Below are 14,320 nucleotides of genomic sequence, written 5' to 3' on the forward strand. Positions count from 1 at the left end.
TGGTTCTGTTCGCCGAGCTGGGAATTTGTGTTGCAGACGTTTTGTCCCCTGTCTAGGTGACATCCTCAGTGCTTGGGAGCCTCCTGTGAAGCGCTTCTGTGATCTTTCCTCCGGTATTTATAGTGATTTATACCTGCCACTTCCTGTTGTCAGTTCGAGCTGTCCGCTGCAGTGGCTGGTATATTGGGTCCAGGTCGATGTGCTTATTGATAGAATCTGTGGATGAGTGCCATGCCTCTAGGAATTCCCTGGCTGTTCTCTGTTTGGCTTGTCCTATATATTATCCTTAGTAGCCACACACACAGATGAGAAGCAACATGAGTTCGATTGGGATAACAGTACTATTATAGGACAAGCCAAACAGAGAACAGCCAGGGAATTGCTCGAGCCATGGCACTCATCCACAGATTCTATCAATAAGCACATCGACCTGGACCCAATATACCGACCACTGCAGCGGACAGCTGGAACTGACAACCGGAAGCGGCAGAGACAAACCACTATAAATGCCGGAGGAAACAGCACAGAAGCGCTTCACAGGAGGCTCCCAAGCACTGAGGATGTCCCCTAGACAGGGGACGAAACGTCTGCAACACAAATTCCCAGCTTGGCGAACAGAACCACATCAACGAGCATCCGAGCTACAAATCTTCTCACAAACTTTGAATTTATGTATACCTGTCAACATCTCCGGGACACCCGCACCAACCAACCCCACCACCCTGTGGCCAAACACTTCAGCTCCCCCTCCCACTCCGCCAAGGACGTGCAGGTCCACGGCCTCCTCCATCATCACTCCCTAACCACTCGATGTCTGGAGGAAGAATGCCTCATCTTCCACCTCAGTACCCTCCAACCCCTCAACATCAACGTGGATTACACCAGTTTCCTCATTTCCCCCTCTCCACCTCATTCAGATCCAACCTTCCAACTCAGCACCGCCCTCATGACCTGTCAATCTCCCTCCCACCTATCCACTCCACCCTCCTCTTTGACCTATCACCATTATCCCCACCTCCATCCACCTATTGCACTCTCAGCTACCTTCCGTCCAGCCCCACCCCCTCTCATTTATCTCTCCATCCCCTCAGCTCACAAGCCTCATTCCTGATGAAGGGCTTTTGCCTGAAACATCGATTCTCCTGCTCCTCGGATGCTGCCTGACCTGCTGTGCTTTTCCAGCACCACTCTCTCAACTCTGATCTCCAGCATCTGCAGACCTCACTTTCTCCTAATAATATATGTGTATGTCAGTATAGACCAGTTATCTGCTGTGAGATTGAAGGAGTCAATGTGGGCGGTACGGTGGCTCAGTGGTTAGCACTGCTACCTCACAGCACCAGGGTCCTGGGTTCAATTCCAGCCTCGGGCGACTGTCTGTGTGGAGTTTGCACATTCTCCCTGTATCTGCGTGGGTTTCCTCTGGGTGCTCTGGTTTCCTCCCACAATCCAAAGATGTGCAAGTTAGGTGAATTGGCCATGCTAAATTGCCCATAGTGTTAGGTGCATTAGTCAGAGGGAAATGGGTCTGGGTGGGTTACTCTTCGGAAGGTGGGTGTGGACTTGTTGGGCCGACGGGACTGTTTCCACACTGTAGTGAATCTAATCTAATCAAAAGCAGCATTGTCATCATTGTACTGTAAGGGGTCAGCCTGGTTAGAATGGAGTGGGGAGGGCAAGAGGGAAGGGTGAGGGCTGGAAAGGGGTAGGGGAAGGAAATGGGTGTGAAGTGAAAGAGAAAAGAACAACGAAGAAGGTCAGGGTAGAAAGAGATAAGGGTGGGGGAGACGAAAGAAAATTTAAAGAAAGACGTAGGGTGATGTGAAAGGAAGTGACAAAAAGCCAAATGAATGTGAAGTCAAGGGGAGATGAGAAGGAGAGGAAGAGAGAAGGAGAAAATTGAGAAGCAAAGCGAATCATGAAGAGAAATGAAGGGAAGGGAAGGATGTGAGTAAGGAAAAAGATGAGAAGGGTCAAAGTTAAAATCTAAAATGCATTTAAGTAACCGACAGATTCATTAGATGGTTAAACAGTCAACATTTCATCTCATTAGTTGCTAGAGATTAAGCTTTCCAGTCAATAGATGACATTGCCATTGGTTTCACTGACACTGCTCTCAGGTTAATGCTGAACTATGATGGCCTATAGGAGCCAGACAGTTCCCATCCTGGTATCTACTGCTAATATTGCTTTTTTCTGCTGGGTCTGGTCTCCAGCCTGACCTTGCGCACCTACAGCAGTCTGCATTTTCCCCTTCTTGATTATATCATTGCAGTTGTAATCACAGGAGTGGTATCAGTAGTTGTTGGTGAGGTAGAAGCTCAGGTTTCAGCAGACCACCACAGTCAGGCCCCAGTAATTGGATCAGAATGGTATCAACAGCTCTCAGGCTGGGGCTGACTCATTCTTCCCAGGGCCTGAAGCCTAATCAGAATGGCAACCTGGCGACTTGACTTGGATGCCCATGTTGGATCTATTGCCAGTTCCCTCTGGATACTTTGGCCTTGTCGTTTAAAGGGAGATGGGGAACATTTGGGTGATTCGAGAATCAGCTGAAAAATAGCATATCAGGTGACGTTGGGTTGCCGTTTACCTGAGCACCAAAAGCTTTTTGATAATTGAGTTCAGAAGAAATAGAGGTGACTTTATTGAAACATATTCTGAGTGGGCTTAACAGCACAGATGTTGAGACGGTGTTTCCACTTGTGAGGAAATCCAGGGTGTACAGTTTCAGAATAGTGGTTATCCTCGAGGAGACGGAGAGGATTATGTTCCATCAGAGGTCATTAACCTTTGGAACTCTCTGCTCAGGGACTTGTGCGGGCATTGAGTACATTCAGTGTTAGGTTGGACAGACTTCTGATCTACAAGGGAGTTGAAAGTTATGGGGGCAGACAGGAAAGTGGAACTGAGGCCATCATCAAATCTTATCGAATGGTAGAGCAGGACCAAATGGCCTCCTTCCATGTCTATCAGCTTTTCAATCTGTTCCGTATCTGGCAGCTGTGGAAGTGAGCCCCCTGGTTGGAGGTTGGGGTGGAATGGCAGTGCGAAGATGACTAAACTGGGGGGGCCTTTGTGGATGGTCAGTCCCGAGCAGTTGGGAGAGGTGTAGAGTCAGATTGCTGTCAGGCTGGGCTGGGGCGTGTAGATTCATTCGCGATCAGGGCAGGGGGTGGGTGAAAACTGACAGCTTCCTCTCGGGAGCCTCTGGAACAGGAGTGCTGTGAAAGGTTCAGTTTCTGAAGCTGACACTTCTGCCTCCATTTCTCTGCTGACCCCTGAGAAATCTGATCAGCAGCCCCCAAGTGGATTTTCACCCAGACATTCAAAGCCACGAGAGATTGGCCTGGATTTTCTGCTGGCCTGTGCTGTAGATGGGAATGTATACATTGAGACTTTCTGGAAACCACAACAGAGCAAATTCTGAGGGAATTGCCTGGGAAATCGAAGACTTGAGGAATTCCCTTTCACTTGGAACCCTCGGAAAGCACTGACTTCAATCAGAGAATTTGGAAGGTTTCATTGCACTTAGCAAGTAGTTACTCAGGAAAGGGTAGGTTATTGAATACATGGTGTAACTCCAGGGTAACTATCCAACTGACCCCAATTCACCTCACACACCTTCAACTACAGCACCCTTACCCTGACCCACCTCTCCTCAGGATACACCAACTCTCTTCCCTAGGACCCCAAAAAGCTCTGCCAACACATCTGACACACCCCTCTCCTCCCAGGACTCACCACCACCACTACCACCCCCGCACCCCAGCGCCGTGGGACCTTGCACCACACCTTTCCCAGAAATCTGATGCAATCCCCTGTGCTTCCAATCTGGACACCTCCCCACCCTCCTTCATTTGGGGCCCATCATCATCCCGCAGCCCCATACTATCAAGCCTTGCATATGTCCCCCTGGACGCTGACAGTCTCCCACTTTCCATCCCCAGGGACCCAACAGTGCCCCCCTCACCAGGAATGGGTGGGGTGGCACAGTATCTCAGTGGTTAGCACTGCTGCCTCACAGCATCAGGGGCCCCGGGTTCGATTCCAACCTCAGGCGACTCTCTGTGTGGAGTTTGCTCATCCTCCCCGTGTCTGCGTGGGTTTCCTCCGGGTGCTCCGGTTTCCTCCCACAGTCCAAAGATGTGCAGGTCAGATGAATTGGCCATGCTAAATTGCCCGTAGTGTTAGATGCATTACTCAGATGGAAACAGGCCTGGGTGGGTTACTCTTCGGAGGGTCGGTGTGGACTGGTTGGGCCAAAAGGCCTGTTTCCACACTGTAGGGAAACTAATTGAATCTAATTGAAAAAAACTGATGCCCTTCCTCCCTGCAGCAGACCCAGCACCTCTTTCTCCCCATGGGAACCTACCTCTTGCCATGAGTGATGTCTCTTGCCCAACTTTTTTTTTATTTCAAAAATATACTTTATTCATAAAATGATTTGATGGTCTGTACATTTGGCCATGCCATACATATGTCCACATTTACAAACACAGATTCGAATTTATCATTTATACAGGTCTGTGCATTTCTCAATCTTATGCATATATTTGGCTGAGGCATCAGCAGAGCCCAAAAAACGTCCGCATGGGCCCCCTGTTCTTCTTTAGGCAGGCCGATCTTACACGGTTGTCAAAGGGGTCGATCACATCAGTGGCTTCTCCCTCAACTTGGACGTACCTTCCCAGGAAGGTCAGGACATCAGCCGCTGGAACATAGGGGTTGTACATATGGATTGTAACAACCCGATTCCTCTGTGCAGGAAGCACACACAATGGGGTCACTGACAAGATGGAAAACAGCGGCTCCCCTTCCTTCTCCTTGAAGACCTTCAGGAGCTGTTCGCACTGCTTCACGCTTCTGAAGGTCACATCGAAGTAGCCTGCCCCAGGGAAATCCTGCAGGCAGTACTTTTTTTTTTATTTCAAAAATATACTTTATTCATAAAATGATTTGATGGTCTGTACATTTGATCATGCCATACATATGTCCATATTTACAAACACAGATTCGATTTTATCCTTGTCATTTACAATCCTGTGCATTTTTCAATCTTGTACATATACATATATTTGGCTGAGGCATCAGCAGAGCCCAAAAAAACGTCCGCATGGGCCCCCTGTTCTTCTTTAGGCAGGCCGATGTTACACGGTGGTCTTTCCCCACCGCGCCTTGGCGGCAGCTGCCCCAAGCTTCAACGCGTCCCTCAGCACGTAGTCTTGGACCTTGGAATGTGCCAGTCTGCAACACTCGGTCGGGGTCAACTCCTTCAGCTGGAAGATCAACAGGTTTCGGACCGCCCAGAGAGCATCCTTCACCGAGTTGATGATCCTCCAGGCGCAGTTAATGTTGGTCTCGGTGTGAGTCCCGGGGAACAGGCCGTAGAGCACGGAGTCCAGCGTCATGGCGCTGCTCGGGACGGGTCCTCACTGTCCAGTTCTACCTTTTTTTAATTTTCAAAATATACTTTATTCATGTAAAGAAATCTTTGGTACTTGTACAATTCTCCATGTCGTTCATAGTTATATACATTGCATGTCTTAACATTACAAAGAACAGATTGAATGAATCGAATTCACAGTTATCCTATTAACAGTTACCTTTATTAACTATCCAGCGGAACCCACCTACTGAGTGGGTCCCCTGTTATATGAAAGCAAATGAAACTTCTTTAACCCCCAGTTTATGGGGTTACCATTGTCCATTTGACTGTCCTGTCTCTGGGGTGGCTGTCTACATCCCCATGGTAAGCACGACCTGCTGGACCTTCGCTGGGCTGAGGTAGCTATCCAGCTCCTCACTGGGGTCATTTACCCGCTCTGGTGTCATTGAGCCAAGGCAAGGGTCCTCACTGTCCAGTTCTGTGTCTGACAATGGGACTGTCAGAGGATCACAGCTCTCGGTTGCCTGTAGTTGTGGGGCAGTGGGTACCCCCTGGTTCTCACTGGGTGGAGGGTGGACTTTGGGGGGTCCGTTGTTTCCTGGTTGGGAGGAAATGCCTTCCTCTTTACCGACAGCGCTCTGTCTCTTCTTCTGGTGGTGATGACCTTCTTTGCGTCCATCTTCCCCATCCGAAGAGCTGGCCGTCCCTCCCTCGTGCAGCTGTCTTTTCCCCTTTTGCTGGGAGGCTTTGGGAGCCTGGCAAGATTTCCTCTTCCTGTTTTTAACAGGTATCCACTCCTCTGCCTGCTTGATTACCTCCTCCTCCATTTCTTCCATCTGTCTGGCTAGAGCTAGGATCAGCTGCTGTGTCTCTCCACTGGCTGCTGCCTCCTCCACTCCAGCCCGTTCTTCTTTCTGGGTGCCACCAGACTCCGTTTCCCTGCTGTCTGGGTGGACCTTACTGGTCTTTGGGGGTCCACGGGTCACATTTCCACCTCCAGCCATCTGTGTGTAAGTGGGGCTCCCCCCCCGTCTTGGGCAGGTCTTATCCATGTGGCCCGCCTCTCTGCACAGGTTGCAGCTCTTTTCTTCCTGACAGTCCTTAGTCAAGTTACCCTCCTGTTTGCAGTTCCTGCAGATGGTCACCTTGCAATCCGCCGTCACGTGTCCCGACCTCCCGCAGGTTCGGCACACTTTCGGCTGCCCTGCATATGTCAGGTAACCTCTGCTCCCTCCAATTGCGAAGCTCGAGGGTGGGTGGAGGATGTTCCCACTGTCATCGGCCCTCAGAGTTACCCTGACCTGCCGCTTACTGGTCCAGATCCCAAAGGGGTCGATCACATCAGTGGCTTCTCCCTCAACTTGGACGTACCTTCCCAGGAAGGTCAGGACATCAGCCGCTGGAACATAGGGGTTGTACATATGGATTGTAACAACCCGATTCCTCTGTGCAGGAAGCACACACAATGGGGTCACTGACAAGATGGAAAACAGCGGCTCCCCTTCCTTCTCCTTGAAGACCTTCAGGAGCTGTTCGCACTGCTTCACGCTTCTGAAGGTCACATCGAAGTAGCCTGCCCCAGGGAAATCCTGCAGGCAGTACTTTTTTTTTTATTTCAAAAATATACTTTATTCATAAAATGATTTGATGGTCTGTACATTTGATCATGCCATACATATGTCCATATTTACAAACACAGATTCGATTTTATCCTTGTCATTTACAATCCTGTGCATTTTTCAATCTTGTACATATACATATATTTGGCTGAGGCATCAGCAGAGCCCAAAAAAACGTCCGCATGGGCCCCCTGTTCTTCTTTAGGCAGGCCGATGTTACACGGTGGTCTTTCCCCACCGCGCCTTGGCGGCAGCTGCCCCAAGCTTCAACGCGTCCCTCAGCACGTAGTCTTGGACCTTGGAATGTGCCAGTCTGCAACACTCGGTCGGGGTCAACTCCTTCAGCTGGAAGATCAACAGGTTTCGGACCGCCCAGAGAGCGTCCTTCACCGAGTTGATGATCCTCCAGGCGCAGTTAATGTTCGTCTCGGTGTGAGTCCCGGGGAACAGGCCGTAGAGCACGGAGTCCCGCGTCACAGCGCTGCTCGGGACGAACCTCGACAAGCACCACTGCATTCCTCTCCAGACTTCCTCTGCATAGGCACATTTCAGAAGGAGGTGTGTGACAGTCTCGTCCCCCCACCGCAGCCGCTTTGAGGGCAGCGTGCGGTGCGGCAGAGAGTCCGGGCGTGCATGAAGGATCTCACAGGCAGAGCCCTTCTCACCACCAGCCAAGCCACGTCTTGGTGCTTGTTGGAAAGTTCTGGCGATGAGGCATTCTGCCAAATGGCTTTGACAGTCTGCTCAGGGAACCGCTCGACAGGATCCGCCCTCTCCTTTTCCCGAAGGGTCTCAAGCACGCTACGTGCTGACCACTTCCTGATGGACTTGTGGTCAAAGGTGTTTTTCCTCATAAATTTCTCCACGAAGGACAGGTGATACGGAACGGTCCAACTACTCGGAGCGTTCCGCGGCAGCGAGGCCTGGCCCATCCTTCGCAACACCGGGGACAGGTAGAACCTCAGTACGTAGTGACACTTGGTGTTTGCGTACCGGGGATCCATGCACAGCTTGATGCAGCCACACACAAAGGTGGCCATCAGGGTGAGGGTGGCATTGGGCGTGTGTTTTCCCCCATTGCACCGGTCTTTGTACATTGTGTCTCTCCGGAACCGGTCCATCTTTGATCTCCAAATGAATTGGAAGATGGCCCGGGTGACTGCGGCAGCACAGGTCCTGGGGATAGGTCAGACCTGTGCCACATATAGCAATACTGAGAGTACCTCACACCTGATGACCAGGTTTTTTCCCGCGATGGAGAGCGACCGTTGCCCCCATCTGCCTAGTTTCTGTCTCATCTTCCTGATCCGCTCCTCCCAGGTCTTGGCGCACGCCCCAGCCCCCCCGAACCAAATACCCAGCACCTTCAGGTGGTCAGTCCTGACGGTGAAGGGGATAGAGGATTGGTCGGCCCAGTTCCCGAAGAGCATGGCCTCGCTCTTGCCTCGGTTTACCTTGGCCCCCTAGGCCCGTTCGAACTGGTCACAGATGCACACGAGTCGGTGCACGGACAGCGGATCCGAGCAGAAAACAGTGACGTCATCCATGTACAGGGAGGCCTTAACCTGCAGGCCCCCGCTGCCAGGAATAGTCACCCCTCTCAGGCTCGCATCCTTCCTGATGGATTCGGCAAGTGGCTCTATGCAACACACAAACAAGGCGGGTGAGAGGGGGCATCCCTGCCTGACTCCAGATCTTACAGGGAAGCTATCTGATTCCCACCCATTGATTGAGACTGCACTGACAATGTTGGTGTAGAGCAGTCTGATCCAATTTCCGATTCCCTCCCCAAAGGCAGGACACGTCCGCAGCAGCAAACCCACAACATCCCAACAGGACCTTCTTAATAAACAGGGTGCGGTCGAGTGGTGTACGATCCTCAATCTTCTTCACAGTCACCCTGACTGTGTTTCGAACCTCCTGCCCAGGGCTGCGGCCAGCTGTCGAGGCCATAGCTCTGAGGTTGGCTGGTCCCTGAATTGGCGTTAGGCCGAAGCCAGCATGAAGATCCACCAAGAGCAGGTCAGCACAACCAAACGATCCTCCAACGTCCAATCACGATCCAGCGATGATCTCTTCACTAGCTCTGATGACTCGCAACTCGACACCTGTCCTGATAAGAACAGACACTTGATCTTAGCCTCGTCCCGGGAGAACCACCTCGGTGATCATGTTATCTCCCCTGCCAGGTAGTGATGTCTCTTGCCCAACTTTTTTTTTTATATTTCAAAAATATACTTTATTCATAAATGATTTGATGGTCTGTACATTGGATCATGCCATACATATGTCCATATTTACAAACACAGATTCGACTTTATTCTTGTCCTTTACAATCCTGTGCATTTTTTCAATCTTGTATATATACATATATTTGGCTGAGGCATCAGCAGAGCCCAAAAAAACGTCTGTATGGGCCCCCTGTTCTTCTTTCGGCAGGCCGATCTTACACGGTGGTCTTTCCCCACCGCGCCTTGGCGGCAGCTGCCCCAAGCTTCAGCGCGTCCCTCAACACGTAGTCTTGGACCTTGGAATGTGCCAGTCTGCAACACTCGGTCGGGGTCAACTCCTTCAGCTGGAAGATCAACAGGTTTCGGACCGCCCAGAGAGCGTCCTTCACCGAGTTGATGATCCTCCAGGCGCAGTTAATGTTCGTCTCGGTGTGAGTCCCGGGGAACAGGCCGTAGAGCACGGAGTCCCGCGTCACAGCGCTGCTCGGGACGAACCTCGACAAGCACCACTGCATTCCTCTCCAGACTTCCTCTGCATAGGCACATTCCAGAAGGAGGTGTGTGACAGTCTCGTCCCCCCCGCAGCCACTTCGAGGGCAGCGTGCGGTGCGGCAGAGAGTCCGGGCGTGCATAAAGGATCTCACAGGCAGAGCCCTTCTCACCACCAGCCAAGCCACGTCTTGGTGCTTGTTGGAAAGTTCTGGCGATGAGGCATTCTGCCAAATGGCTTTGACAGTCTGCTCAGGGAACCGCTCGACAGGATCCGCCCTCTCCTTTTCCCGAAGGGTCTCAAGGACGCTACGTGCTGACCACTTCCTGATGGACTTGTGGTCAAAGGTGTTTTTCCTCATAAATTTCTCCACGAAGGACAGGTGATACGGAACGGTCCAACTACTCGGAGCGTTCCGCGGCAGCGAGGCCAGGCCCATCCTTCGCAACACCGGGGACAGGTAGAACCTCAGTACGTAGTGACACTTGGTGTTTGCGTACCGGGGATCCACGCACAGCTTGATGCAGCCACACACAAAGGTGGCCATCAGGGTGAGGGTGGCATTGGGCATGTTTTTTCCCCCATTGCACCGGTCTTTGTACATTGAGTCTCTTCGGACCCGGTCCATCTTTGATCTCCAAATGAATTGGAAGATGGCCCGGGTGACTGCGGCGGCACAGGTCCTGGGGATAGGCCAGACCTGTGCCACATATAGCAATACTGAGAGGACCTCACACCTGATGACCAGGTTTTTTCCCGCGATGGAGAGCGACCGTTGCCCCCATCTGCCTAGTTTCTGTCTCATCTTTCTGATCCGCTCCTCCCAGGTCTTGGCGCACGCCCCAGCCCCCCCGAACCAAATACCCAGCACCTTCAGGTGGTCAGTCCTGACGGTGAAGGGGATAGAGGATTGGTCGGCCCAGTTCCCGAAGAGCATGGCCTCGCTCTTGCCTCGGTTTACCTTGGCCCCCGAGGCCCGTTCGAACTGGTCGCAGATGCACACGAGTCTGTGCACGGACAGCGGATCCGAGCAGAAAACAGCGACGTCATCCATGTACAGGGAGGCCTTAACCTGCAGGCCCCCGCTGCCAGGAATAGTCACCCCTCTCAGGCTCGCATCCTTCCTGATGGATTCGGCAAGTGGCTCTATGCAACACACAAACAAGGCGGGTGAGAGGGGGCATCCCTGCCTGACTCCAGATCTTACAGGGAAGCTATCTGATTCCCACCCATTGATTGAGACTGCACTGACAATGTTGGTGTAGAGCAGTCTGATCCAATTTCCGATTCCCTCCCCAAAGGCAGGACACGTCCGCAGCAGCAAACCCACAACATCCCAACAGGACCTTCTTAATAAACAGGGTGCGGTCGAGTGGTGTACGATCCTCAATCTTCTTCACAGTCACCCTGACTGTGTTTCGAACCTCCTGCCCAGGGCTGCGGCCAGCTGTCGAGGCCATAGCTCTGAGGTTGGCTGGTCCCTGAATTGGCGTTAGGCCGAAGCCAGCATGAAGATCCACCAAGAGCAGGTCAGCACAACCAAACGATCCTCCAACGTCCAATCACGATCCAGCGATGATCTCTTCACTAGCTCTGATGACTCGCAACTCGACACCTGTCCTGATAAGAACAGACACTTGATCTTAGCCTCGTCCCGGGAGAACCACCTCGGTGATCATGTTATCTCCCCTGCCAGGTAGTGATGTCTCTTGCCCAACTTGACCTACCCTAATGACCTCACCACTTACCCAGCCTCCTTCCCAGCTTGCACTTTGGCACCCTACCTCCCTTGCACCCCTATCACGGTCCACCTGGCACCACTGAACCTTCCACACTTATCCTTCCACAGGTTGTCAAAGTGGGGGCTGTCTGTGATGGTGGACATTTCAATCCCAGAGTATAACATCTGCTGCTGTGCAAGCTGAGTGCGGTTTTCCATCTCCTGACAAATCTGCACTATATTAGATTAAAAATATGGCTCCACCTATCTGAATGAGCCCTGATTCTCCTTGTCAGAAATATGGAGCTCTTTTCTTAAAGGCTAAAAAAGGAACTGATTGACAATCTGAATGTAATTGCCACTCCTCAGAAAGTCCAGCCTATTATTGTTAGTACTTTCAAATGAATATGCAAACCAATTTTCTCTTGCTGTTTTGGCTCCCATTTTGGTTCCTCAGTTATTTATTCTTTTATTTTGTACTTGTTCTGTTAAGTGACCTCCGCAACTTGATGATTGGTCTGACCTTCTCGCTGTAACAACGAGATTAATGTTGGATCTATGAGAGATTCATACGATTATCTTAGAATTTCTGCAGCAATTTTGTGTAATTACTAAAGTTCAAGGGATTGGGTGCTACGTGAGTTGTGCACATAGTCTAATAACCTCTGGGAGCTAGATTTGAAAGCTGGCCAAGTTGGCAAGATGAAAGCCTGCTGTCTCCCTTTGTTCATTGCAAAATTAGTTGAATTAGTTTGTTCTGGAATGAGTCCATGACAAAATCTGAATTTAGTTCAGAGCAAATTGGCAATTAAAACTTAGCACAGAAAGACTTTACAGATCGCTTCTGACTGAAGTGGAAAATTCACAACAATGTAGTAACAAATTATGTTATGAATTTGGAGATTAAGCAGATTCCAAATGAGGTAAAGTAAAACCAGCTTGCTGCTCAGTTGTGTTATACCTGATCTGGAAGCTTCTTGATGTTTGTGTATAAAATAAAAAACACTGTAATTTGTTGTTCAGTGCTAGCATCTCTCATGTCAGTAAGTTATATCATTCATGGGGAAGAAAGTGTCTAACAGTTTCAGCTCTATACAATTGTGCTGAAAGTGTACCTTTTCATATTTCTTGAACAAAGGCAAATGGCCAGATTTTGACAGAAGCAAGTTGGCTATAGAACCATTTAAAAATTTGGCAGGACCAGATTCCAGTGCTCATCCCCATTCCCAGTACCAAACATTTTCCCCAGTCTGGGAGAAGGTGTAAGTTCACATGGACCCTGTTCCTCAAACCTTGCCTCCTCACAGTCTTTGTGGAATAAAACCAATTGAGCCATTATCTGTGTTCTGAAGCCTTTTGACAGTTACGTTCATGCCTCATCCCAATTCAATTTTCCCATCATGCTCTCTGTGCCACCTCATGATTCCCCATTTAAAGCTTCCATTCCCCTCAAAGGTATCCATTACCTCTTCTATGTCCTTCCACTCAGTATACACTACGTTCTCTGGCCACTATGACCATCTCCAAGAGGAAAGGATCTAATCATCACCCCTTGATAATCAATGGCATTACCATTGCTGAATCCCCCACTATGAACAACCTGAGGGTTACCATGGACCAGAAAGTGAACTGGGGTAGCTATATAAATGTGCGGCTGGAGGGGTAAGCCAGAGTCTAGGGATCCTGCAGCAAGTAAATCATGTTCTGGGTTCTGAAAGCATGCCCACCATCCACAAGTCACAAGTCAGGAGACTGATGGAATACTCTCCACTTACCTGGATGCATGTAGTCCCAACAGCACTGAAGAAGCTTGATAACATCCAGCACCAGCAGCCCCCTTGTTTCACTTGATTGTAGCTACTGCATTTACACGACAATCCCAGTTCAGTTTCTGGTCAACGGTAGCCCCTTAGAATGTTGTGGAGGTGCCAGTGTTGGACTGGGGTGGACAAAGTTAAAAACACACTCACAACACCAGGTTATAGTCCAACAGGTTTATTTGGAAGCACTAGCTTTCAGAGCACTGCTCCTTCATCAGGTGATTGTGGAGTATAAGATCATGAGGCGCAGAATTTATAGCAAAAGATTACAGTGTCATGCGACTTATACACTTAATGGTAAGGTCCTAGGGAGTGTTGCTAAAATGAAGAGACCTTGGAGTAGAGGTTCATAGCTCCTTGAAAATGGAGTCGCAGGTAGTTAGGATAGTGAAGAAGTATTTGGTATGCTTTCCTTTATTGGTCAGAATATTAAGTCCAGGAGTTGGGAGGTCATGTTGCAACTGTACAGGATATTGGTTAGGCCACTGTTTGAATATTGCGGGCAATTCTGGTCTCCTTCCTATCAGAAAGATGTTGTAAAACTTGAAAAGGTTCAGAAAAGATTTACAAGGATGTTGCCGGGGTTGGAGGATTTGAACTATAGGGAGAGGCTGAATAGGCTAGGGCTGTTTTCCCTGGAGCGTCAGAGGCTGAGGGGTGATCTTATAGAGGTTTACAAAATTATGAGGGGCATGGATAGGGGAAATAAGCAAAGTCTTTTCCCGGGGGTGGGGGAGTCCAGAACTAGAGGGCATAGGTTTAGGGTGAGAGGGGAAAGATATAAAAGAGACCTAAGGGGCAACTTTTTCACACAGAGGGTGGTACGTGTATGGAATGAGCTGTCAGAGGAAGTGGTGGAGGTTGGTACAATTGCAACATTTAAAAGGCATCTGGATGGATATATGAATAGGAAGGGTTTGGAGGGATATGGGCCTGTGCTGGCAGGTGGGACTAGTTGGGTTGGGATATCTGGTCAGCATGGAGGGGTTGGACTGAAGGGTCTGTTTCTGTGCTGTACATCTCTATGACTCTAGCACTGAAATGATATATT

Source organism: Chiloscyllium punctatum, chromosome 1, assembly GCF_047496795.1.
Source record: "Chiloscyllium punctatum isolate Juve2018m chromosome 1, sChiPun1.3, whole genome shotgun sequence".
NCBI classification, from domain to species: domain Eukaryota; kingdom Metazoa; phylum Chordata; class Chondrichthyes; order Orectolobiformes; family Hemiscylliidae; genus Chiloscyllium; species Chiloscyllium punctatum.